This window comes from Anopheles gambiae, chromosome 3 (genome assembly GCF_943734735.2).
Source record: "Anopheles gambiae chromosome 3, idAnoGambNW_F1_1, whole genome shotgun sequence".
In the NCBI taxonomy this organism is placed as follows: Eukaryota; Metazoa; Arthropoda; class Insecta; order Diptera; family Culicidae; genus Anopheles; species Anopheles gambiae.
The window spans coordinates 1,884,821-1,912,793 of record NC_064602.1 but is presented as its reverse complement, the minus strand read 5'-3'; the positions used below and the strand labels follow the sequence as shown (position 1 = coordinate 1,912,793).

Below are 27,973 nucleotides of genomic sequence, written 5' to 3'. Positions count from 1 at the left end.
TTGACGCTACAAATACGGTGACAAATGGCTGCCGGAAGTGATAAGCGAATTGTGTGTGGTGCTGCCAGAGTGCAATATCCTTTTCTCATTTGCATGCGCGCGAACGTCGAAGAGCGTTTTTATTTTTACCCTGCATGAACTTATGCTTCTGCTGCTGCTGCTTCCGATTCAACTCACAAATGCAATTGCATTTTGCACTGCCATCGCACGTGAATTGATGCACATTTAAAAAAGGGAAGCCCCTTTCGCATCGTTAGTGTGGAAGGGTTTAGGCCACACAGTTCGCTCGGTTGCATTTTTTATGACATTTGCTACGCTTTATACAAAGTCTCGTGTGGTTTTTAGTGCATCGGAATGACATTATACCCCTGCGTCGCACGGTTGTACGGTGTGAAAGCTTCGAAAAGTTATGCACCGCAGAGCGAGAGAGAGAGAGGCCCTCCCCCCGTTGGACCGCAACGATATAATGCTGTCGGAATCCTGTGCATTCATGTTCAGTCTTTTAACGAAACTGACGAGTACCATCTAAAAGCGAGGGTGAAACTCGTTTGAGATGATGCTTGAGCAAGCTCACACCATGCCGTCCAGTGATGGTGCTTGTATTTTTGGAAAGAACTAAATATTTTTGCCCTCATCCTCACAAAAGTGGAAAACCAACACGCCTGACCGTACACACCCTAAATGACCAGCAAATAACTTTTGTGCTTATCAAAGTGTGAACAACGGAACCATGTCTCCAAAGTCACCACGATCCCTTTCCCTCCTCACGATATGCGCTCCACTTCCTGGTGGTAACGTTTCAGTGTCTCAAACCGAGCAAGCCTCCCTCGGGGCGTTTGAGAGCCTTGTTTTCCCGGGATCGTGCTCCAGTCGCCAGCAGTCGCAGCAACTTGGTGCACTAACCTAAGAGCAGGAGCAGGTTAAAAACGTTAACTTAACGTTCGAAAATGCAAACCGAATCGTATCCACACCACCGTCACGCACCACCGTCGTGTGTCACTAGATCGTCCGCAACGGACCGGAAATGGAATCGAGAATCGTTTGTCTGTCTGTCTGTGGAGCTTTTCCCTGGCCTAGCCCACCGCAGATTGATGGAAATGAGGGCTGGAACGAGAACAAAAAGAAGACTTTGCGCTAACACACAGTAGTTGTGTTTCCACCCCGTTTTGCAGCGCCCGAGCGCCCGCACGGTTTGAAACGTGACAGTTTTTTCTTAGAGAACCATCATCACCCGCCATCATCATCATCATCGTTCGGAATGGACAATATCAAGTACGGAAGCTTTTGTGTGTCTGGGGATTGGTAGGGCGATTGTATGCGGCAAATTGTCATGCAAACTGGTCATTCGAAACAAAGACACAAAGGCCTCCTTCCTTTGCTTGCTTTCTGGCGGACTTCATTCTATGGATTTGGGTTTTTTTTGAACGACGCTTTTCTACAAGTTTTTTTTACCTCCCTACTATCGTCAATCAGAACGATATTCCACCAATTTTGAATTCAGTTTGTGTTTTCGGCGAACAAAAACTGCGAAAAAATGAAGGAAGAGGATATGCATCTCCAATGCATGGAAAGGAACACAACCAAACGCATCGCGAATGGGTGGCGCGTGGTGCTGATGCAAATGAAATGTAATAGTTGCAGCATGGAACTGCAAATCTATCTAGGAAACTGTTTTCGCGGCTTCAACTGCCTACAGCGTAGTGACGGATGACAGTGATCGAGCCTGCCAAGTTCCGTGCACTGAAAGCACGCTTTTGCTCTCGCTTTTGTGGCACGCTTAAACGAGAAATTCCGCTGTAGTGTTATCTGTCGGCGGGGAAAGCCCCAAATCTGAACGCTAGTTGAAAGAGGACCCATTCCGTAACCCTTAGTGAAACCCAAAACCAGAACGAGTCAAAGAAAATAGTGCCAGTGCTAACCTCCGGAAGGATGCAAGGTTCCGATTCGAGCTGGAAGTCTATCTTTGTGGGACAAACAAAAACAAACTAGAAAAAATCACACCACGCAAGGCATCTCCAGCACGTCCATCAACGCAACAGCTGAAACGGACCGAACGCAACAAAGGATCCGTTGGAATTTTTTAATCGAAAACCGAAACCTTTCTCGGCGTTTGGCTCTCCTGTTATAGTACACTATCGTGTGAAAGAGGGCTTGGTCTGGGATGAAATTAAAAGTGCAGAATAAAATCACTCCCAACATCAGTTCCGTCTCAGCGTGTGAAATGGAAAATTGCACTTTACTCAAGGAAGGATCGATTTGATTTCAGTCGGCATGGTAGAGTTACAGAACGTTTAGCGTTGATGGGTGTTTGTGTGCATAAGGAAAGAAGCTTTTAAATATCAAAATCTGAGTGTTATAATGCTAGCAATTGGGTGGGAACTATAGTGTTTATTGTTACTAGTGCTCCAAAATACTAAATTAGTCTTTGCATCTAAAAAAGATGTATATTCAAATCAAAGGACATTCAACCGCTCCCAACTCCTAAGGGTGCAATAAAATTATAGACGGTGCGAGGATGCTGAAAATCTCGTCACCAACGAACAAAAAATGGCACAAAATAAACATTGGACACTGAAATTACCATCATCGCGTCACCGCCACTACGACAGCTCGTGATTTCTTTCGGTAGCATTTCCGTCATTTCCATTTTCACTTACAGACGCACCACGCCACACATTCTCCGGCTTAAAGCTACTCTCACGGGTCTCTCTCCCCCCCAAGGAGAAGTGCCGCAGGTGTCGAATGCGATGGGAAAAGTGACAGTGTCTTAGCCTTTTTTTGTTTTCGGGGTAACTTTGTCGTCACTTCCGACCGCTATAAGCGAACACCCAAAACCACTGTGTGTCTTACGGTTTTACGACTGACGTGGTAGTGGCGCCAGGAAAGAGGGGAGCTAGCAGCCCGACGAACCATTTGCATTAATTCATGCATCCGCCATCCAGCCGGACGATGTAACGCAGGCCCTCTCTCTAACTGGCTACCCCATGCCATTATCTGCAGCGATGAGATTGTGAGTTTTACGAGCAAACGGAATCGGCAACGTCGAGTTTGGCTTGCGTTTGTTTCGGGCCGTGCGTTTTTTTGTTAAACATTCGGAATGAATATTTTACGTTTATCTCAATTAGATGTCGGCGCTTTTCTTCCTCTCTTTTCTCGGAAGCCGATTGTGCGTCCGAGTGACACAATCCAACGCACCCGGCTCGGCTGATGATGTTATGCCGTTTTCGCTGTCGATGACGCTACTTGGACTTTCTTCGAATCGGGCTGAATGTTTCGTCTGCGTAGACATGCTCGGTGCGAGATATGAGTGATATCATTTCCGGCCCATGTAATGGCCGTCTGAGTTTCGGAGACTGTCGTAAGAAAGTGATCGTCCACGACGGGAGCTCTCCTCGTGAGCCTGGGAAATATCCACCAACTGCAGCAGCTTAGTGAGAACACTGTTTCTAGACACTATTATGCATGCTTCGGAGACTTCAGCCTTTAATCCCCTACATTAGCCACAGTTCAAACGTTCGCACAGATTAACGATGGCTTGCGGGGTCGAGTCGACCTACAACCTCAGCTCCTTCAGCTGCCTGCAAACAACACCAACAGGTTTGACCCTTTCCGACACACCATACACAACTATCGATTTTGTATGCCATTTGGCGGCTTTATTTTGTTGCTACTTGCCTTCCCTAACAAGTAGCTCGTTTGAGACGCTGTGCAACATACTTGCGGCTGGGGAATTGACCGTGAGAAAATGGCTTTCCGGCCGGGTGATCAGAATATACTGAGCTGCGAGCGACAGTAAGAAGCAGTAGATGTAAAAAACAACAACCATACACACACAAACACATACCATCCAAATGGAGCCCATTCGATGCAGTTCATCAAATCATACACGCGAAAAGGACTGGTTTTAATGATGCACCTGCACTCCGTCGATGCAGGTAGCAAGCGAGTAGCTCCGTCGACACTGCCACCACCGTTCGGACAACATTCCTGACGCTGTAAACACGCGAGAAGAATTACTAGGTTCACACGAATCTTGACACCGGGCGTCTTGAGGTACTCCGCACCGTACTCGCAAAGAACTCCATTACGGGGTGCCGGTGCCTACATGCATTCCGGTGAGTGTGTGGCAATATACGCCACTGCAGGGGTGCGCTGACTGTGGTTTAGATTCGTTGCGAAGGGCATGCGGGAGCACGGATACACGGACCGTGTTTCGAAATTGACCGAGCGATCACCGACCAACCAACCAGCGGTTCAATCAAATTAGCTACCGTGGCCACACTGTCGCTCTCCCTCGTTGCGAGGCAATATTTTTATGGTTCCCATTTAAGCGCACGTTTGCATTTGACACGCTGGACGTAAAGTGCTCTCGTTTCTGGGTCAACTTCATCCGGTGACCGAGAGAGACACACACACACACAGGGTAACCAATTTCAGCACAGCGAGACGACCTGGACAAGTCTCCTAAACACCCATTGCACACCAACGTGCAGTGCATCTTTCGGTGCATGTAATTATCAATCGATCCAGCACAATTCATTCACCCTGCCGCAAGAAGAGGAGTTTACCACTCGGCACTCGATAATAAGCGGGCTATTGCTGTTTGTGGTGCTGTTGCTGCTGCTACTGCTGCGCCTCAAAACCACCACCGACGGCATGAACACATAGTCCGTGGCAAGCTTTAAACGCGCGAGCCTGAACCGCACACACCACAATCGAGCAAAACGGACCATTGTTGTGGTTCGAACGTTCGGTCGATTAGGGCTGGAAATTGATTACGGTCGTTAATCGAAAAGTGGCCGTGATCAGTTTAGTCCATGCGCACGGTTCAGTGGCGCTGGACACGGGAAAACGGGGAAACAAGCTCATTAACAGGGTTGCTGCTCTCCGGCTGCACTGTCTTCAGGCACGGTAATTGAATCGTCCGCAAAGCTTTCGCATCGTCGCGCGCGCTCCCCAATGATAGTTTGTGTAGGCATTATAATCTAGTTGAAGGAGTCTCGTTAAAGCGCAGACCACACTCTAGCTGGAGGGATTATTTCCCAGCGGAATGCAATCGAGTTTCTGCTTATAATATTTCGTCTCAATTTCGTACCAGAGAGCATATCTTGGTGCTAATTATTAGCAAATATTAGCACAAGTTTGCACCATACGAATCGGACAGTTGAACAAAGGGTGCATTAACCAGGAAGAGGATTTTGAGAGGAAGAGAGCTCTTAGCTAAAATAACTTCTGATTGCTCGTTTGTATTGTAATTGTACTCATTATATGAAGAAGGCTTCCCAAGAGTAAGACTCCTGCACATAATAACATAACTTCAAGCTAAACTTTCCATCTTCTAACGATAGAATTGTTGTTAAAGAATATCTTTCATTGCTCCTTAATTCAGGCAAATTTCATCAGACATTCAATAGGAGAAACAGTTGTTGCAGAAACTATTTAATGAATCAATTCCATCGTTTTTTTTTATTTCCCTTCCAGACGGAACTTCTATCTTCCAGCAACAACATCCCAACCATCGTTGGTAAGTGCCGCCGTTCCACTCTTTTGTCCATCCCCGAAACATACAGCATTTACTTAACCGGCGACAAGCGCCTCACGCCCCTGCCAGCACTACAACAACTCCAATCAGTCAGCGCCAAGTCAACACAACTCGACAACTGTTCACTGTTCCGTTTCGGTCGCGACAATAATTCTGCGCTACAAGTCCGGGGCACCGCTCTTGACCGCCGCACCGGGCGGCGCCGTAATCGGAAACCAAAATTGCCAACTTGCCTGCGACAAAACAAGCAAATCGGACCACCGCCCAACTGCCGTTCGGAAAGGATGCTTGGCCGTGGCGGAAACTTTGATTGATAAACTTGATGTAATCAATCAATAAAGTTTGCATTTCCCCGCAGTTCACTAAACCAACAGCAACGAGTTGGTGTGGCGGGAGTTTTGGTTGATAGACCCCCTCTGCCACCCATTTTTGTTTTGTATTGACAGTGCCAGAGTGCTGAAAACCAGTCGCGACATTGCGTTACGGCTTTATCAAACCGACCAGATTTATTTATATCGCTGTCATCATCCGTCCGCAAGCTAACGCTCACTCGAGGACGATCAGGATCTTCATCGATGCGTCACCCATTCGGACACACCAAACTGAGTGGAGGACATGGTGGTCGGATTCAATTTGTGTCAGCCGTATCCTTCGCCATCTTCTCCCAACCGGGTCCCAACACAGGATGTTGATGGTTGAAAGCACAAGCGATTGATTTTTCATAAACTATAGGGACCAACTGCGGGGAAACAAGAGAACTCCGATCGGTGAAATGTCATCGATAACAGAGGTGCCTTGGCCATGTGCATTGATTGCACTCGCAGCAGCGTACGAGAGACTGGAGGGGAGTGAAATTAATTAAGCCGTAAAACCAAGATCGTAATGTCATCTGACCCTTACTCCACCGAGGCACGGTGACATTTGACAGTGGATGCAGCACCAAACAACAGCTGACATTTGTGGCTATGGGACGTCCCTAGGTCAGAGCAATGGCAAACACGCACCCACTCATCCACACACGGACACTGCAGAATATGTGACCCATGTCGGGCCGTTTCCTTTCCTTTCCTTTCTTCTACCAAAATGCAATCAATGTGATTTGCGACAGTTTTAGCCACTGTCAACGACAGCTGACCCGACTTGCTACGAACGTTTGAAGTAGAGCAAGTTTAGCGTGTTTTAAGGCACCCATCTACAGATTCTGTTTTGAATGTGTGTCACTTTAAAGTGTATGTTTCCAGCTGGAAGGACACGTGCGCTCGCAATAATTGACGCAACCGGGTCTTTACCGAAAGCTGTCAAGAAAACGCGCATCGGCCAATGTCGAGTCCGGTGAAGCGTAATGAGGCAACTGAGCTGTACCGGAGATGCGCACACAAACACACACGGGACGGTCCCATTATTACACTTGAATGTAATCACTCACATCCACATCTAGCTGGGATTTGACTACCTCGTTTTGCGCAACCAGCCATGGATTGATTCAAAGAGTGTAATCGAACCGTAATAAATTCAATCGCAACTCACCCACACACACGCTCATAACCATCTCATGTTAAATGCATTTCTCTAATCTGTCCGATGGAGACGCGTGAAGATATGGCTGTCTCATGAATCCTAATATTGACTTCTAGTTCTGACGAGACTCTTCCCCTACGCTCGCTCTCTCGCTAACACCCGAGGGGGATTCCATGTTTTGGCGCTAGTCCAGCGGAATGGTTCTCGGTTCCATCCCTTTTCTTGTCGAACTCCCAGTTACAGCTGCCAGAAAAGCTGTCAATCATGTTACTTTCGGGTGAGAAGTTCGGTTTTTGGGGCACCCTGGGAGAAGGCCAGGGCAAAAGAAAAGAAAAAAAAAACGCTGCCACCGGCTGGCCCACCGAGAAGCATCGATAGATGAGCGATAGTTATGCCTATTTCATGGACGATATCCAAGTAATCGGAAGAAAACGGGGCAGGAAAAAACGGCAAACAACCTAACCGGCAACACAAACGAAAGCGCGCGTGTGAAAGTGGGTGGATCCCTCGGGACCATGAATATTGGATTTTTACGACAAATAATCGAATGATTTATGGCCAAGGATGGATCGTCGGATCGGAAGGAAGCCCTCGGCCGGGCGCGATTGAGATAACAAAAAGGCGTCTTTCGAAATTCCCCATTCGAATGGAGCTTTGTTTTTCTTTCCTGTTGAAGTAAAAGTATGTGTTTTTTTGCTAGTATGTTTTTTATTGCCGTTGATGTGTGGCAAACACTGTTACTGTGTGCTACGATTTACACCGTGGGAAACAATGAAGCACAGTTTTGCCCTTTTTATCGCTTCCATTTGTCAACTTTAAGACACTCCCCTGGAACGGTTGAATTGCTTTCTTGCAACCGTAATCTCATTATGCTATCGCTCCGTTCGTTCCATTCGACGGTCCTTTCGGTCCTGTCCGCGCTGATTGACTGGGTCACTGCAGCGTGATTACATTCGTTCCTAATTTCATGGACACACGATCGCCAAAAACGCCAAAACTTTTGATCACATGCCAGATCGTCGCCGTGGTCCCCCCGTTGCTGGTCATTTCGAAACTCACATAAAATAAATCCTTCACTCCCTCTGTTTTTTGCACCGATCACGACACGCGTGGCACGTGTGACCGCGTGCGCGTGACGCTTATTGTGGTAGAGAATGGGTGTACCTTCGCTACACAGCGATCGATCTAGCGGAACGCACGATGTTTCGGATCAGATTCGTGCATAAATTTTGCAGTGAGCCAACTAATCAACCGTACCAATCTCACCTGACTAGTTTGTTTTGGAATGTTGCCTAAACTACAGCGGAATGAGGTAACGAATGCTGTTTTACATTTCTAAATAACACTTAAGAGCACACTTGCCTATGAATGCGGTACATCAGTGTACAGAACAAGTCGCTTGTTTTAAGAATACTGCAGTAATTAATTTACAGACCATTAAAAGTCTACAAATACACACGGTCGACCTTCATTCTTGTTATATCTTCTCAAAGGAATATTGCCGTCCGATTGCTCCGTGTTGATAGCCGACGAGTGGTCGGTCCATTTCGATCGAACCAAAATAATTCGAACGGAGGAAAAATAACACCCCAAAATAAATAAACTGTGATCGATGATTCCGACGGCCACCGAACTGGGTGGTAAATGCCGAAAAAACTTCCCTCGTGTGGCGGGGTGAAGTGAAATGCTTCACCAAAAACCTGTCTGGGAGTGTTTTTATCGCACAAAATAAACTTCATGAATAGAAATCTTCCGCTTCTCCGTGTCTGGACGCTTCTCGGGATCGAAAATAAATGTTTTTTGTTGTTATTTTCACTTCATACCGCAACATATGCCTCAAACACTCATATTCACACACACACATACACACACACCAGCAGTCCTTCTTGGGAGTGTTTTGTGTGCACTCCAAACTACTGAAAATGATAAACTACTGCAAAAAATCTCTATTACGGAAAAAATCGTACTTTCGATGAAAGAAAGAAGAAAAATCCAATATCAATATCCATCCAGCGCATAGAAGGGGGAAAAAAGATTGGTTTTCCATGCCCAAACCCATCCGCACGCTATTGCCACTCGGGAACGACCATCTGCAGAAAGGATACGATAGGCACGAAATTTGTTCATATCCTCTAAACATATGAGCGCTGGCGACAAAAATGACGATGCTCCTCCGGTGGGGGACGAAAAAAATATCATACTTATTCAATAAATGCCCACCCCAAAGTGGCTCACAAAACGACCACACTTTGGTCTGTTCAAGTAGCTCGAAAAGATGAATTTTATGCTGATATCACACTCCAACCCTTTTCCCGGGGTAGGAGCGCAACTTGAAGAAAGTGGAAAACTACATTTGCGTATACATTCACGTAAGCAGTTTTCCCCCAACAGGGGTGACAATAATAATAACAATAATTCACTCAGCCCAAGAGGAAGGAATATTCATTGCAATATTCCTCAACTGTGCGCCTCTCGGGCTTGGGATCAAGTGCACCAGCATCAGCAACAGCGAAAGTTCTGCGCAAGTAAAATCACGTTCACACGCACACGTAGGAATGCGATACGGGCATTGCACAAGTGCACGTGTGTGTCCACACACCGCCGACGCCCGCCCACCGTGAGGGTAGTTGTTGCAGTTGCAAGGAAAAACTTTTTCTATTTCGCACCGTGCACAATCAGCGCGTGTGTGCACGTGTGTGCTTAGAGTGTGTAGAATTCAAACTTCTTGCTCACCCGACGGCACGGCAAGGTCTTGGAATTCTCCTACACCGAAATATCCCTGCACAGTACTATGCCCGTCCGACAATGGTAACAGCACGAAAACGGAAAAGTGTTCGTGTTGGCTCGACAGACGCACACGGAATACTCTCTTTCTCTCTGTCTATCTCTCTGCCTCGTTCTGTCCTGCACTGTCTGGGTCCTTGCCTTCTTCGAGGCGCTAATCCTTCCACAAGCACGATCCAGCCATTCCCGTCCCCCACCCGAGGCGGATTGGATGCACTTTATCGAAGATGGGAAAAATCTTTCAACAAAGCAAACATTGGAAGTTTATCCTTCTCGTCTACAGTGGACGACGATTCGAACGTATGATGGAAAACTCTCCCAATGTGTGTGTGTGTGTGGGGATGGGGAAGGGGGGGAAGAAGAAATGGGAGAATGGACGCAAAATTTCATCTTTCCCGGATACAGCACAGAAGACGCTAGACACAGCCAGAGTTTCCAGTTCGCCCCCGGGGCGATGTCCCTGCGAACATTGCTTAAAACCCGGAAGTTCCTTGCACTTTGGATTTTAAGCAGCAATTGGCACCGTTCTGCCCTGCTGAGATTCATTCCCAGGGCATTTGACCGTGGGGTTGCGATGACTCTTCATGCACCCCACCCGGTGCCATGAGAAATGGATTCTATTGTACGGGAGAGTTTGTCTTACCGCTCAAGGACGTCCATGTCTGTGGACTGTGTGAACTAGCGACTTGGATAGCAACGGAAGGCGACACTAATTTATCATGCCCAACAATCTTTTGGGCACAACGTTTTGAGAGCGGAAAACTGGGCCCGCTTTTTGTTAGGCCAAATCCTACCATGAAATTAGCGTACCGCTTAACACGGTGTGGAACAAACCGAGACGGTGAGCAGCCGGGCCCGTATGCAACAAAGAAGAAAGCGTGTTTATCTCACACAATTACCCCCGAGGAGTCTAATCCTTGTTAACAATTCAAGACAAAACAAAGAAGAAAGGACCGACAGAAAGGAGCATCCCCCAGAAGGCAGTTTTAAACATGTTGAGGAGCTTACTACAGAAAAAAAGCGCTGGTCTAACCGACCTTTAAGCGTGGGTTTCATTTACCTTTCATTAATTATTTTCTAAGCAGAACATTGTGATCCAACGACCTTGCTAGAGAGACATGCATTCCGACTCGGATGCTCTTTAGACGGGTGGATAAATCGCACTCTCCTCTGTATCGAGTGAAAGCACGCCACAAATCGGTCCCCGCTAATCGGATTAGGTTGGACAACTGCCATAACTTTGCTTCACCAGCATCATCTACCACCAGAATGCAAGGGTCGGCGCATGTGGCGTGTGGCGAGAAGTCAGGAAGGCAAACCCTGATGAGAACCGACCATTACCACCCGGTGTATACATGCGGACGGAGCGGAACGGGCAATCGCACCACACAGAGTCATGTCGTAGCGCTTCTGAAAATTCCCACTGCATAAATCATAATTCTCATAAGTCTCCCGGCTGGAGAGCCGTCCGGGTGGGGCAGCTCGCGTTGGCCACTTATCTTCATTTACTACCGAAAGCCCCAAGCGAGGGAGAGCTTGCACCCTAAGGGAGACGTTCCCTGTTTTGCTGCCCCAAGGGTTGCGTGTTAGCTAAACGGGGCAGCCTGTGCGGAGATGATTTTGGGTAGGGGGGGGGGGGGGAGTTGGTCCGCTTCTATACCTGCCAGTGTCATTCGTTAGAATTTACCAACGCATAAATGAGCTAGTGAATAAGATGAAATTTGCTCTTATTAAAAAAGGAAACTCCGGGAAACATAGCTCTGCGACCTGAACTCCTCTCCGCTCCAGCTACTAGCTCTAGCTGCCTAATGATGAAGTACAACTGCGGACGCCCGGTGGGTTCTGAGTCTGTGGCTCGCACAGTCAACGAGATAAGCAAGGTGGAAATTATTTCATTTTCGCAGCATGCTATGATACCTACCAAATGAAAAATAAACACCAAACCACCACAAACACACACACACACATACATGCAAACTCTATAAGCAGAAGAAGCGATGCATACACATGCCGAGAATAGGTTGGATAGATTTCAAAGGAACGCATGCCCGTGGGAATGCACTGATATGAGAAAGAAGCATCTATTCTCATGGTGCAAGTGCCATCCAGCATCACAGTCTCCCTCACATACCGTGCATGTCTTCTGACCACTTCCTCCTCCCTTCCATTCATAACGGTCGCCACACAAGTAGTAGATGAAGCAAAACCCCGTCCCGCTTGTAACAACTTAATGATGTCTTAAATTGTTTACATTTGCTTCGTTGACATAGATGAAGGATGAAAGTCAAACCTCGTCTTCGTCTCCAAGGTAATTCAGAAAAAGGGAAAAAATGTTTAAAACGATAGCATAGTGGACGCCCTTACAGCTTCAGCCGGGCGGATTAACGGGACCTTACTCTTACCACTCTCGCTAAATGATTTCGGTGCTATGTGTGTGTGTGGGGAGTTAAAATGACCGTAGATCACGGCATGATACGGAACAACGATTGGGGTTCACATGGTAAGAAAAGTGGTCCATTTTTTACTACCCAGGCACATGCTTGTCATTGAGGAAGGTCTGCGCGATGTGTTTGCTGTGCAAAGAGTTGTGCAGATTTTGTTTGCTTTTCTCCACTTCTTGTGCTCCTATAGCCTTGAATGCTTGAATGGTTCATTCAGAAGCTTCTTTCCAGTCGAACTCTACCCGTGTCCTAAGACAACAATTGGAAAGACCTTTTTCTCCCCCTAGCGGAGTCGTACAGCCTCAAGTGCAGATGCGTACACCCGTGTGGGTCGTCAATAGTAGTGTGGCTTGGGGGAATTCACTCTCTCTCAAGCTCGAGCTCGCACGAGAGCACTCTCTGCTCGGAGCACTGCTAAAGTGGAGGAAAACGTAAATACGATTGAATTAGAGCTTAATTAAATTAAACAACAACTGCAACAACTGCCCCAACCATTCGCCCGCAAGGGGTGCTGCTCTGGAGTCCCACGAAAGGACCCACCAACGTGGTGGACGGTGGTGTATCGTTCTCCTCCTTCCCGAGTGGTTGCAACGAGAACCACGGAAGACGATATTATACGCGAACGGATGGATGAGCAATTTAGAGTAGATTTGTTGCCGCAGTCGTTGTTTTATTGAAACACGCACCGCGCCTTTTCCACCATTTCAGCGCCTTCCCGCGCGAAGAAATCCACCCGTGAGTGCCCGGGAATTGGAGCATCGCATGTGGTTTTGTATTTTATAGACTGTAACACAGTTGTAATCTGCACGTGAATTGCAGCACTACCGTGTGTGTTTGTGTGTGTTCGGTGGAACTCGTGTAGTTTAAGTGAAACGATCGTACGCGGGAATGGTGGTTCATATTTTAACTGCTTTATCGGATTAGCTCCGTTTGGCCGACTATCGTTCAATTACGCTGATGATTTCTTGTTGTTTCTATGTTGCCTGAACTTTTTCTTTATCTCGCATGCATTCATGGCTCTTCTGCAAAAGTGTACTGAAATTATGAGCACGCTGGTGCCGACGATGATGATGATGATGATGGATATAGTTGGAAAGAGATACACCCAGCAGGTAGTTGATAGTTTTTATCATTATTTTCCACCGATACGTACGGTAGTTTCGAAATTGCATCTCGGAGCCGCTTTTAGTAGCGTGCGCAAGCGGAAAAACGGAACTTGCGCACAAGAAGCGGCTATTTTCGTGGTTGTTTTTTTTTAAGTTACGTGGAGAAACAAATGCGAAAGCCACAAATGGGTGCAACAAATCAAGGTCAGGCGTGAAGATTGCTTTTAGTTTTCGGTGTTTCTCTTTAGTGGGATTTATGTGTGCAATGTGCAATTGATTCTTTAGTTATGGCCATTGTGATAAGACTTTTAAAGCATTGCATTTTACTTAAATCAACATACATAAAATTTTGATTGAATTTAAACACAGAAGTGATGTCTTTCCTCAGGCTAAAGATTGCAAAACACACGCACAAATTAAGCCACGAAAACAATTATCTAATAAAACACCCGCATCTACCTCATTCCCTAATTTACATCCACGCTTGTCGTCAAACGCCGCCTGACAGTTCCCCCCGTACAGTCAGATTGGTCGAAAGTGAAGCAGTCAATCAAGCTGCTAGGCTACCTGTTCTCCCTCAGTGATCGTAGTCCGGGCAACACAAGCGAAATAAAAATGCCCCTCGCCGGCGAGTAGATTGTCACGATTTTTCGTCGTGCCTTAATTAGATCGCGCTTCTCCGGGTGACCCGATTGTCTGCCTTGGTTTATTATACAGCTCACCCGCACACCTTCTGTTGAGTCACCTCTGACGAGATTTGCCTTTTCCACTTGCCGGTCCAACCCTGCTGCTCTCACAGCTGGTTCGTTAATTTCTTCAGCAACACGGTGAACCAATTTCCCACACAGTATATTATGGAATGAAAAGGGAAAAAAATCCCACCCACCAAAAAAGCGATCTTGAACGCTTTGTTTACATTCTTTTTTTTTATTATACGCCGATATTTTTTGCCTTTATTGTGTGAGTTGATCGTCCTAAGTGACAACGAAAAATGGTCCCAAAACCGGTTGTGTTGTTGTGACGACCATCAAGTTCTACTATGTCGCGGTGTGTCGTCGGCTTGTGGTTCACCATTCACAACCATAAATTCTTCGCACCATTCGCATCGCCACCCATCCCCAACCCACACCACGGCCAGCTAGTTGCATAGTGACACCATTGTCTATCATAATCTTTGCAGTTACGCAAGGCGTGCAAAGATTTCGGGCTGCTGCTGCTGCTGATGCTGTTGGTGTTGCAGATTTGCCTTTCGTTTGCTCGGTTTGTCCCATAAAATATGATAAATAACGCTCAAACCGTCGTCCAGCCAAAGAATGTTTATCCAAAGAGTGTGACGGTTGCCGTGGCAGTTGCCGTTTGCCCTGCGATGGACACGCAGTTGCCGCCGCACAGGTGGGTCAAGAGTGTTTTGCAGGTCGTCTTCTGCGGTAAGTCCGCCCGAAAACTCCCACGATGCTCCACAATGACGGCAAGCGGCGGATAACAAGCGTGCTTTATGCCATCCCAACGACGAACGTGCGACAAAAAAAAGGTGAAAATGGGTGTAAAATAATAGGTTGCGGTAAAAGGTAGAGAGACACAAAAAAGACACTGCGCCACCCATATCCAGCTAAAACACCACGACCACCCATATCGCTTTTGTGGGTGATGATGATGATGTTGCAATTATTCAAATCTTGGTTTCCCACCGTTTTATGTTGCGTTGCAAAATCGGAATTTTATGCTTCGTTCATCATTGGCAATGCAGCTACCTTTTTTTCTCGTGATTTAATTTACGCGAAAGGAAAAGGGTCAAAAAGTGAAAGGAGACGGCCTGAACTGAGGAATTAATTTTGCTGTTTGTGAATAGAACAAAACGATTGTAATCCAACGTTCATGTAACAAAAGTTAGCGATTAGGACCAAAAGGTACGAAATAAAGCACTCTCTTTATGCTATCTGCTTAAAAAATCAAGCACCATTTGCCAAAAACAAGACTCACTCTTCTATGAAGCACTTCGGAAAATAAATAAATACAAAGCACATGCCCGCAGACACATTGATTGCTGCAGTTCCCGGGTAAACGGGGATTTATCTTAACATTCCAATTGCTCGCTTTATGCTGCCGGGAAGCACCACCATGTTTGGAGAGTTTCACTACGAGCAACATCCGTGCCGAAAACATAACCCTCCCCCCATTGAAGCGCGGTCCCTTGAAAAGGAAGTCCGCTATAGAGCAAAAAGAAGGACATACTTGTGTTTGCAATTTCGGCATCAGTGGATTTGCCTGCTGCTTGTGCCGGCAGTTCTGTTTAGTGGCAGCGCGCAACGTTCGGTGATTACGAAAAATGTTGCCCATTTGGCGCACACGATGCACAGGGTGAAATAATCCCAACCCAATGCAAAGAACCTGCAGCTGAATGAAGCGAAGCAAATGTTTTTAAATCAACTCCTCGAGCCTGGGGGAAGTGGAAAATGAGAACTAATTTTTGACCGTCGTAAGCTCATCCTGGAGCAGCTGCTAGAGGTAGAGGTAGGACGGTAAAAGAGGGGTTAAAGATAAACGATCCGCTCGGTGCATCAAATATTTCTTCCCAAGTGTTTCCGATTCAGTGGCGATTTAACTTCGTTGGAGCCCCTTTCGAGTCCTTGCACTTCCAAGTTTCTTGCATTCAGCGACATTAAGTAGGGTAAGTCGTACGAGGATGAGAAGTGGCGCAACGAAAAACTCCAGCAAGCGGAAAATAAGGAAATCTTGGTGCATCGTTTCCTCCACTTTTAATCGATCCTGAATGGCGGAAAAGATCGACCAAAGGCTAAGGCAGAGCTAACAGCAACAAAAAAACTTCTATCAAGAGGTAAATCGGTCGATAAAAAGAAAGGGCAAAGAACGACCACTCGGAAAAGCGGATGCAGTCCTGAAAGCGTGGGCACTTTTCCTTCTCCGTGACATGCATAGTCAAGGGCCAATTAATTCAATTGAAGGTATTCATCTATTTGAGTTCCAGCGATCGGGCACCGTTGCTGAAGGGGTAATGGATGTGCCGGAACTGCCTTTTATGCACGTTCATTATAGTGATCTGCCTTTGACTTTTCGCTTGTGTGATTTCGAGCAAATTGTACGCCAAGTGAGGCCGAGCCAGTTGATCTGGAGAATCATTGGAACGGATTGATTAAGTAGAAAGGAAATTCCTGACTATTGCACGAATAGCTCCTGTGAAGTTCACAGAAAAAAGGAAAATAGTTTCCACAACAAATTCTGAACTCTAATAGAATGCATCTTCACCTTAATCTTCACTGTTGAACGTATTGCAATATGCAAAGCAATAATTCTCTATCCAGGGGAGTATTTACTGACCCAGTGGCCGAGAATGATGACAGAGCTATCTGTTTGGAGAAATGATGAATCGTTTGCTAGCGTTGGAAAACGGTAGACTAAAAGCATCATAGCCTCTACCAGCTGCACTGGACTGCGAAGAAAGTGCCCACGAACAGTTTAATAGCACCAACCGGTTGGAAATAAATCCATCCAACCATTCACCAGACGCTGCCAGTGGTGCAGAAAATACCGCAACGAGCGTGTAGCGTATGGCGCGTGGAAAAGCTTCATGATAACAAACGCGTCATCGCGTCGGTGAAATAGTCTAAGCGCACCGCAACGGAAAAAGGCGATATAAAACACACACACACCGATGGTTGGGGCAAAAGAAACAAAGCAAATCGGTATCGGAGGCTCCCCATCTTGTCTGCAGGAAAATGGCCGATTGGAAAATTGTACACTCTCGGTAGGGCGAAAAAAGCGGGAAAGCTGAAAATACAAATAACCGATGACGATGTTTATACGCGCTTTGTTTTTATTTTTCAACGGCCTTTGCAGCTCTGCAGCCAATCGTCTTGCCAGCCATGTCTGGAGGCTGCAAAAACGAAACAAAACAATCACACGCACCCGCACACATTCGGAGGAGCGTGTATGGAAGTTTGTTGTTTTTATTCCCTTGACCATTTTGCGGTATCTCTCCAGGGGAAACTGTAATAAAAACAAAAAACCCACACACACAAACCCGCCGTTATCTAAATGCTTAATGGCACAGGTCCTTCGCTTGAGCGGGAAAGCGGGATTCTTACCGGAAGCCACGCGTCGTAGCATGCAACGCGACCGAGAATGCTGCACATTCTGCTTTGTTCGCACATTGCCATCGATAGCGTGCGGCAAAACCAACGCAAAACCGTCGTAAAGTTGCGTCCAATAACGGTGGCAGAGGAAGATTAAACGAGCTGCCCTCGGTGACTTGCCGATGGAATCGTGTGCCTTTCATCCGATAAACATCTTTTTGCCTCCGGGTGGCCATTTTTCTGCATTCGCCCTCCCGCCTCAACCGAGCAGCTGGGACGGAGAGGCTGCAGCTACTTTGCAACGCTACTACAATGATAAGAATCGTTCCCAAATTCCCTTCAGCAATACATTCATGTTTAGGGTGTTTTTTGTTCGGCGAAGACCTGTGCAATACATCTTCACTCCGGTCGCGATAGCTCGGAAGATTGGAAAAGTGAACTGATTTCTAAATTATTTCTAACACACACACACTAACACACAAGCTTACCCACCGGACACCATCCAATTTACGGCGCTTGCGATGCTAAGCTTTGCTGATCGCATCACGTACGGCGAGAAATCCCCGCGTCAGGATCAACACCACTTGCTGACCCGCACAGCCGGTTTCCCACTGGATCATCATTTTCTGTGCAATCATCACCGTCATCAGGCAGCCGGAACGTTACGTTGCGTTTGGCTTTTAAACTCATCGCTCCAGCTCTTTGTGTACGTCACCTTTTTACATCAACAACACGTACGCGCACACACCTCCCAGGATATCCCGGCCAGGTTGCAGATCTTACGGATTTGCAAGGTTTACCACCTGCAGCAGCTTCTTTGCCTCCTTTGCCAGGTGAACAATGTCACGACCTGAGCGTTGCACTGCAAGCCAACCGACCGTGTGTAACTGGATTTCCGCACGGATTCCACGAGCTTCACAATCCTGGGCACGGCGCCAATCGTTCCTTTTTCTTCATATAGCAGTCAACCTGCCGGCATTCTTCCGTCGGCAGTCGACATTTCGGAGCTTTGTGGGGCATTCCCGCATACCGGAAAACGGGCGGGGGAGGACATGGGATGTAAAATTCTAAAATTACATCCGAAAGCGGAGGTGTGTTACGTAGCAAGGAACGACGGCTTCAACGACATTTAAGAAAAAAATCCAACTTGCATGGTGGTGTTGCAGGTGTTCATGGTACGTCATCTCCAAGGGAGCGTACCGTTTTGCACGCCGAACGCGGGTGTTTTACCCATGTACAACCGACGGCCGGATGTTTTGTGCTTGATAAACCGGGCATCCCGCTCTTCCCAACATCCCAGGGTATCCCCGTCGGTACGCTAAAAGGATGCCAAATTTGGTACACGGGTTTCCGGGTCTTTGCCACCGTGGCAGGATGCTTCAAGTGTGCTCTCTGGCTGGGAAGGAGAAGCGTGCGCTAGCCCATGGGTGAATCGAGTGTGACACTGTGCCTGTGTGGAGGCAAATAATGCGCGATAATTCCACCATAAGATAAGAGAAGCTACGACTTTAAAGGATATTGAGGCTGAGAGGTTGAACGCGTGCTGAAGCCGGATGCCGCTAATTTGCAAAACCGTGGCAGTATTTCACACGAAAACGCACGGAAAGGGGTAGCTGCAGGAGATTGTTTTAAGATCGATAAAGTGTTTAACGTTTGTTATGGCAGTGCGTAAAGATTCAGAGATACGGAAAACATAAATGAACCAATAAATGGATGAATAAAAAGGGTTCCCTGTCTTCTTTACATTAATATGTCATACAAACTATGGTTTAATTGTGATTACGATGAGATCATGGTAAACTTTCCATAAGCATTATGATGCAGCTTCATCATTACGAATTCAAACAATAATCTCTTTCAGCCTCGTCACATCGAGGTACCATTTTCTGGTTAGCTCAGAAATTGATACGACCACTCAGGCTATGTACGACGAAATTGCGGCGAAATTTCAAAAATGTGAATCGATACGAAAGCACAAAGGACACCCGACACAGCGAACACACCATTCTACGGCACGACGTCAATATTAGCTTTCGATTGCGCATTGTTCCCAAACGTACGCAGCAAGCGGTACGTTTTGCATTAATAATAATTGATGAACGATAAATCGGATTCGGAATTTAGCCGCTTCCGGTGTGCGGTGTGGGCCTGGTGAGCTAAAACAACGCTTGCTAACACGTGTTATGGTGCAATGATTCAGTGTGCAGTGCTTGAAAACCGATCACAAAATCCTGTCGTTCAATTTATGATCGTCTCGTGGGGTTGGGATGGGATTTAGAAAAAGTGGTTTCCACCGAACCGAACAGCACCCCTGTGAGGCATTATTCGAGTGGGCTTGCTTGTATCGATAATCCGGTCAAACATAATCAACGGTTGGCTTTCTGTGCTCTTGTGAAATCTGACACAACGAACGAACGAACGAACGAACCAATTTTCGTTGAACGCTGCACTCCGGCAGCAACAAAAAAGTGAAGCCAAAACCTAATGTGTGTTTTCACACAAAAGCACAACGCCGCACAACCGCCCGAGCCTGTGAACGGTGTGCAAGCAAAACATTCCCAACCCCAGAAGTTATGACTAGAGACATCAGCCAAAACATACATTCTTCCTTGCATCGCCAAACAAAGGATCACAATCGATCGGCTTCGGGTTCTGCCCAGTTCTGATAAAGATATTTAAATCAATTTGCTGCTCTGCCAACAGCAAGCCCACAATTTGTCGTTTACTATTCCGTTCAAAATTCGCCGGAAATGAAGTACCCTCCATTTTGTTGGTTCAAAAACCCACCCAAAAAGCACCCATTCACAGCCAAGGCGAAATAAACTCTAACAAACGGGCACCAAACCAAAAAAAAACAGCTGTTCTAAAACTTGCATTGTGTGCTATGCAATTTACGCCCCTCCCAAAATGGCCAAAACGCGCGCCAACATAAGCAGCACAGAGCCCATTCAAAGCAAATTGATAAACCTCTGGCTGATGGCTAGCGGCCAAGATCAGTTTCAAGGGCAGTGTGTTTAGTGTCAGCATGTCATCGAACATTATGCTTCGCTAATAGGGTCGATCCGGTCGATGACATGGATGCACCAGCTGGAGATAATTATGGCCAAGGCTGCATAAGGGTGGCTTATGGCAAAAAACGAACGAGCGAGAGCAAAATAAATCTATGCCTTTTTTCTCTGCACTTCATTAAATTAAACAATCCGCATTAGTTAGCAAAGGGTACGTGTACTAATAAGTCGCTTGTTTAGGCGTTTCTGTTTTATGAATATTATTAAATTGCAGCCACTCATATCCCTTTTCCAAGTGCCGACCGGCAATTAATTCGTTTTAATTATTCTTTTATTGCAGAATTGACTCTCCACCGAGCGAGCACGAGCCGTGAGTAGCTTATTAAATTATAGCTTATCAATGCGCTTCATAATCCTACTCTCCGTAGCAAACTGTAATTAGTAGCGCTCCAATAATTAAAACACACCATACAATGCATTGATACAACAACGCGGATCCTCTCCGTCTCCCACTGAGCCTGGAGTTATAATTCCACGAACAGTACAATACAAGCCCTCACTATCCGTGTGTGTGAATATTCATACAAAAACCATGTTTAACAAATTTGTCAATTTTCCACCGGCTTCACTCAACCGAACCGCCACCCGTCCCACCGCACGCTGTTCGTGCCTTTCCAGGTGCAGACCATTTCAAGCATAAAAGTGGACAATTCGATAGTTAGTCTGTGTGTGTTTGTGTGTGTGTGGGCCCTATTTCGGGGAAATTGTATCGGACGCATCTCGTTTTCCTAACTGATAACCCCCGGTACGGGACACACACACACACACTCCCCGATCTTGCATTATCCAATATCGACGTCCCGCAGCTCCCGCTCTCCCATTCTATTGCCCCGGCGACAAAATGGCGTAAAACGAATGTGCAGCAGAATTAGCATATTTATGGAATCACATGAATGTCGGGCAAATGTTGTGTTTTCCCTCTGTTTATATTTCACCATATCCTTTTCCCACCGTACCTAGTCTGGAGCGCAGGAAGAGAGAAAGAGAGAGGGGTAAGTTCTCCTTTTTGCGTGTTTGGCTTGTTTGCCAGCGCTTACCCTTGGACGGCTTTGTCACTAGCGCTGTTTCCGGTTTTGGGTAGTTTTGGATTTTTTATGCAGCTTCCCCTGTTCCCGTTTGCCGTTGTTATCCTTTTCTCGCTCTCACTTGCACACCCAACACACAATACACACAAATTCACCAAGTGACCAAGTGCGTCTCTGGTAGTACGCTCCGCAGAGAGCTAGCAGCAGGAAAAGCTGCCATAATTGATTCATGACACTTTTGTAATTCAATATTAATATGCACACACAGCACTGTGCCCACACACACTCTCTCGCTCTCTCTCTATCTTGGGGGAGTTTTGCCACGAGCACCCCGGTTTCGGATTTCGCGGGTTTTGGCAAAATGGTGCTGCTTTTAAAATTCCAGCTTCGCCTTCGCTTCCACCAAAACCCCGGGGGCAAGCACTTGAACAAGTGGGAGAGAGGAGGATCCATCTGCAGCCGTCCAGTGGCAAATATCCGAACCGAAATGTATACCGCTTCTCTCTCTGCTCGGGGGGTCTCGTTGGTGTGCACCAATCCAACGCACGGTACCCACTAAATCATTGCCCTACTCGCTGCCACGGATGGTTCGTCGAGATGCAGCGATATTTACGATATAATCTGCATAAAGCGAGCATACCGTATCTGCACCGTACTTTCCCCCTATTTTGGATGGCAAGAACAAATGGCACCCGAGCGGACTGGGCAAGCTTAACAAGTCTTACAGGCGCATACAAATGGCGAAAATTGTTTCTCCAAACGATGGTTGTGTGTTTAATTTTTGAACACAAGAGCGCATGAAGCGAAGAGGGAATATCTTATTCGCCTTTTCTCGTTCCCGCTCGTTACTGCTCTAAAACTCGTGAAATAAATAATCCCAGCGAAATTCACCCAAAGATAGACATTCTGCAATTGTCAGCGTTTTGCTCGGCCGATCGATCAAGTAATTATAGCACAATTAGCGATTCTTCCTTCAGGGAGAAAGCAAATCAGTGCCCGCGAATCAATAACCCTGCCCTAGATCGGAGATGAAAATCATCGGACAGAGAAAGGCAGAAGCAAAAACGAGGGGAAAAAAGGGAAAGCCCTGCGAGCGCCAATAAATAGTCTATTGTTTTGGGGGTATTTCCGCTTTGTAGACTGGCGAATTTGAATTTACGGAAGAATTCAATTAACTTCCGCTTACGCCGCCGAATGAACCTTTATTGCTGATGATGATTTTACGCCTTTCGGTAGAGTTGATTTTTTTTCTTTTATTCTCCAGCAGAAGGAAAACGGAAAGAATGTACAAAAAAAGAATCTCTACTCACACTCTTGCATATTTAGAAATAAGTTAGATTAATTTCAATCGGAAGTGATCCATTTTCATGAAACCATTCCCAGCCCAAAGCCAGAGAGACTAATAATAATGTTTTCTTTTCGATTTTTTCATGCTCATAAACCAGCTCCTGCACTAAAAAGCTATCGTCAAAGCTCGTGACAGTGAAAGATAAACACGAATACATCCATAAATAAGCGGTAAAGCATACATTTTTCAGCATTCAATTCAATTCGTATGCGGTTTTTACTCCTATGTAAATTATGAATACGCCACATATCGAACCGTTGCATGATTTAAGAGAAACAAACGAAACCTGAAAAGCATACCGAAAATGGCAAACGTACCCTTCATCCGCTCACCCCAACACCACGAGTCATATCGATCATACGAACAGGCACACATACAAACCCGTGCAACGAACGCCTCAAATGCCTCCGCAGTCGCACACCCACATAAGTGTGCATTCATGCGTGCAGTTTTTCACGACGGCTGTTCGCGTCCCAGCGCTGGTTCATCTTTCGTGCAGCATCGTGGAATGAAAAGCAGCACCCACCCTTAGATTACAAAAAAAAACATTGATCACACCGGACCATGCGATTGATTCATTGCGCTTTCTCCTTCGCTCTGGGTGTGTGTGTGGGGGGGGGAGAATGGATGCCTTTGGAGCATTTCGTGAGTTGTAAAAATAAATTTCCCATTTCACCACGCTTCCCGTGCTACTGCCGCCGCCAGCCTGCCAGTTATCCATCATTTCGATCCATCCAATCGTTCCGTGTGAAGGGCTTGTCGTATTTTTTTCTCCCCTTTCCCCCTTCACTTGCTCTCGTTCTGTGTGCCGCGGATGAGAGCGTCACGATAATCCGATATCACAGCCGAAACAGTAGAAAGCCCAACCCAGAAGGGAGCCGGTGGAGAAGCCCGTCGGTGGCTAAAATCATCCAACTGAGCAGAACCGATAGCGTGCACCATTTCTAGGCCCGCCCCAGGGAGTGGGAAAAGGAAATAAAAATCTTTTGGAAATGTGAAATTTTCCGGTGATTAAAATTATATTGCACTAGAAGGCATTGGGAAAACAACACACATACACACACACAAACCCGAAAGTCCAAAAAACTGCCGGAAGCACAAGGGGCTTAAAACATTTTTTCCGCATTTCAGTCGCTTTTGCTTTCTTTCGGTGTGACGGACGGTGACGGAGTATGGCTTGAGACGCCTTCGTCACATCTCACGCGGATTGAGCTGATGTTCGTCGGCCGCTTCCGGAAGCGGGGAAAAGTGTTTCGGCGTGGCGAAGAACGAAATAAATTGATTCATTTCGATTGGATGAACACCTTTTCGATTGCCTTTCCGTGTGTAGAGCAGTCCATGCACTACCAGAAAAATCATCCATTTTAAACACACACAAACACAGCAGATAGTGCAGCAAAAAATGCAAAAAGATAGAAGTGAAATGGATCATCCGGCAGGCACTGGTGCATTGCCGGTTGCAACGGTTCTTAATCAAAGAGTTGCACTTTCGTGAATAGGGATGCCACGCGAGATGAAAAGTGGCGCTCCCATTCTCGTTTTCCCATCTAAAATGCACACTTACGGTTAGTCTAGAAGGAAGTTTTAAAGTCGCTTATCGGAAACGTACCTGCAAGGAGAGAAGAAAGAGAAAAAACTCAATTAACTCAAGAGACAGCCAAACCCATTCAACAACTCAAACAAAAACGCATTGAAATTGAGAACCTATCTTCCAAAGGATAAGAATTTTCTATTTTTAAATTATGATAAGCAATCATCTGTTGAAACTGACGGCTTACCTGTTCAAAGCACTCGAAAGCCCACTTCAATCAGCTGAAATGACTCTTCTCAATGGCCCCGTGCTCCGATAATGCCAAATGGCTCTGTAGTGAACATATTTTTCCACACCGAAGCACCTTTAATGCACGGAGCCAAATCGGCCCAATATATTCACAGTCAAAGCTTCCGCACTTGAGAGAGCGTACCCTGCCAAGACAAAGAAACAATCCCTCGTTTCCATCCCGTTTTTCACATGCATATGTGTCGGGCCTTTTTAACCCCACCAGCAGAAGCTTCACACAAGGAGAAGGAACCTTCTCCAGGCAGGGACGAAGACGACGACGACGACGGCGTCGCCAACATCAGCATGATGGCGTGGGTTTACTTATTTATAGCCACTTACGAACGGATATGAGCTAAGCCCCTGCTCGATTTCGGACTTTGATTCTTTCCAAGTGGCAAGGGCACATCCTTAAGGGCGGCAATCTCACAGCAATGAGTACGAGTGTGTGTGTGTGTTCCTGCTGATACTCACACACCTGTGCACGGGAAGTTCCGGTCGTCTTCAGTTACCCAATTACCCAGTGTGGCTCGTCTCGGCGACCTCACCCAGCCTCCCATCATTTCACCGGCACCAGTAAGCGGTTCTGCACCACTGGCTGACCTGCGTGCAGTCACTCGCCGTTCTGAGCTGTTGAGTGAGATGTGATCTTGCCACACTCACACACTTGCCTACCAGCTCGACGACAGCACCTACCATCAATGGAATACACTTTCTTACGCCATCGGCAGGAAGGAACCGGCTGAATTGTTCCCGACCGGAATTCCATCGTCGGTGTGTGTGTGTGGGTCGATGTGTGTGCATACTTTGCCACCGGAAAAGCACTGCCGGAAGCAGGAATTTTCATCGCGCGCGCACACACACACACACGACGCATGCTGCTGCTCGATGGTGAATACAATTTTGCCCTCGAAAGCCTCTTTGCCTTCTGGCTGGAATGTCTGGGGTTTGGGCACGCGAGACCGTGCCAAGAGAAATTCCAGCGTAGCTACGACAAAACATGGAATGTCGGTGATTCGATGCTGCACAGAGTGGTGGCCCGCCATTTGAAGGCTTCATAGTAAACGATTGGAATCAGAACCTCAGCAGTGAAAATAACAATGATGTTATGAGATTACAGAATCCGTCATGTTTATTATGTCTAATTACATCAGCACATATTCAACTATTTCTTATTGGTGACAGCTATATCTGAACACTTTGCTCGATCCTTCACAGTATCTTGAGCCGATGCTTTTAAAAGTATCAACCGTTGTTCATCCTTGGATAAGCTCACTGATCACCGATGGGCCATCATCACACCTTTCAACAACTGGTAAACCAATAAAAAGAGGATCCATGTCCCATGCCTATCGTGATTAAAAATGAGTCCTTAAAAACACTCCGACCACTCCGACGACCAACAATCCGTGTCACCCGGAACGACGGCCATTGCACGTAGCCGGGCAATAAAAACCCGTACCAACCGTACCGCACAGCGCGCGCGTCTCCATTTTACGGACGACCAGGTCGGGCAACGGGCCCACCTGTGCGCCTATCATGTTTTGTTGTCCATTTTATGCGCTTTAACGAAATTAAAACCTATTCATCCGTCAAATGTTGATACTTTCGCACGGCGCACACCGTGACGAAGCGGGAAAGAGAAAAGCACGACGCGAACGAAGCGAGAAGAAGCGTTGAAAAGCGGCCTAACATCCGGATCAGTGAAGGCTTAATATTTTCCGTTCACAGCTCGTCCATTGTTTGTGCAATAAAATGCAGCAGGCTCGCAGACATGATCCTGATTCATTCCTGCGCTGTTTTCTCTTCGCCTCTCTGTTCTTCTCGCCCTTCTCTTTTATGCGCTGGAGCAGAGAAAAGCGGTAGGTATTGTAGGAAAATTGCTCCAGCGCTTTTTTCCCTCTCCACACACACACACAACACAAAAATGCCATGAAAGGATTTACTGTCGCCTTGCTGCAGCATGCTTCTCCCCGTACCAGCCACCATCGTTCCGTTTCTGGTGCGTTTCGATTCTTGAAATTTTCAACATGATCGATTGCGCATAATTCCCCAACCAGTAATAAACTCTACCGCACCCGCCGGCGGAAAAAGGGGAGTTGCTTTTCCGCAATGAATGGAGGAGGTGTGTCAGCTCAACCAACACCACCTACCACCCCAACCCAATCCCTATCAGTGTGTGTGTTTGGCCATTAAATAAATATTTATTTACACGTACTGACGCGCTCCGTCATTGTCCTTTTACGGTCGAGGAAGAAAAACAGACAACGCACAGACCCATTACCACCACCCACTGCCGAGAGCATTTTCCAGCCCGATTCGAGCAAACACACAAACACGCACCCACACACACACATTGGAAGCGACAAGCCGAGCACCAATTGCTTGAGGTATATTTACGTTCGATTTCGATCAAACGATTCACGCTCAAACGCGCCCCGAACCGTATCATTCGCGTGTGGTTCGGCCTTTTATGCTGGAGCATCGGGCTCGCGTCTCGCCCCCTCGGGATCAATCGGGACACAATGGACTGTCTTCCGCATTCTCGCCCTTCCACGCCCGTTTCCTTAACATAATCCCATTATACCGGCCGTAATCGATTACCGCAGACACGCCACTTGTCCACTCTCCGCCCTGGCGGCAGCAGCATCACTTCATCATCCCCCAGTTTTACCCAGTTTCGGCCGGTTACCGATCAGATCGGAATATAAATGGCGCCGGAAAGTTGGCAATAATGATGAAGGGAGCTTTTCGCAGCTTACCCCAAAACGATTTTCTTCCCATACCGGCTGTTGTTGTTCCCCCCGTTGTTCCTGCTGCTGCGTTCAGTAAGCCGATGGGAAAGAAAAACTGTATCCCAAAATGAGGTGGTTAAAAACATTATTGAATGCAGACGACCAGGGACCCCGGGGAAAGCGGCGGAAAAGTCAGGCGGAACATATACGCACTTTCTGCATAAGCCCCTCCCCGGAGGGAACGGTGGCTGTGCTGTGCTTTCGGTAGCAAATTAAATTTGTTTTTCCATCCCTTCGGCCGTCGTCGGCTCCCTTCCGAAATGGGATGACCATTTTTCGATCTCACACTGTGCCACATCCATCCCAAAGCGAGCAGTGCGAGCATCATCCACATCATCCTACTGTGAAATTGAACCCGTTCAACACAAAACTGTCGCCTCCCTTCCGCATTCGATAGTTACGCTTTCCAGTTAATGTGGGATAAGCACAGAACAAC

At 46.8% G+C, this 27,973-nt stretch overlaps 2 protein-coding genes across 8 annotated transcripts in view; one reads left to right on the top strand and one right to left on the bottom strand.

Annotated features, from left to right (window-relative positions):
- Nucleotides 1-27,973, bottom strand: part of LOC133393276 (rab3 GTPase-activating protein catalytic subunit) — a 113,656-nt gene that overhangs the window by 49,408 nt on the left and 36,275 nt on the right. The window lies entirely within an intron of this gene.
- Nucleotides 1-27,973, top strand: part of LOC1278113 (leucine-rich repeat and fibronectin type-III domain-containing protein 3) — a 104,066-nt gene that overhangs the window by 41,481 nt on the left and 34,612 nt on the right. For 6 of the 7 annotated variants that reach the window (XM_061657469.1, XM_061657467.1, XM_061657472.1 and 3 more), the window contains exons 2-3: nucleotides 5,482-5,524; nucleotides 20,831-20,860. The gene's annotated coding sequence lies outside the window, so the exon portion shown is untranslated. The remainder of the gene's footprint in view (nucleotides 1-5,481; nucleotides 5,525-20,830; nucleotides 20,861-27,973) is intronic. The other variant, XM_061657468.1, reaches the window with a different exon arrangement.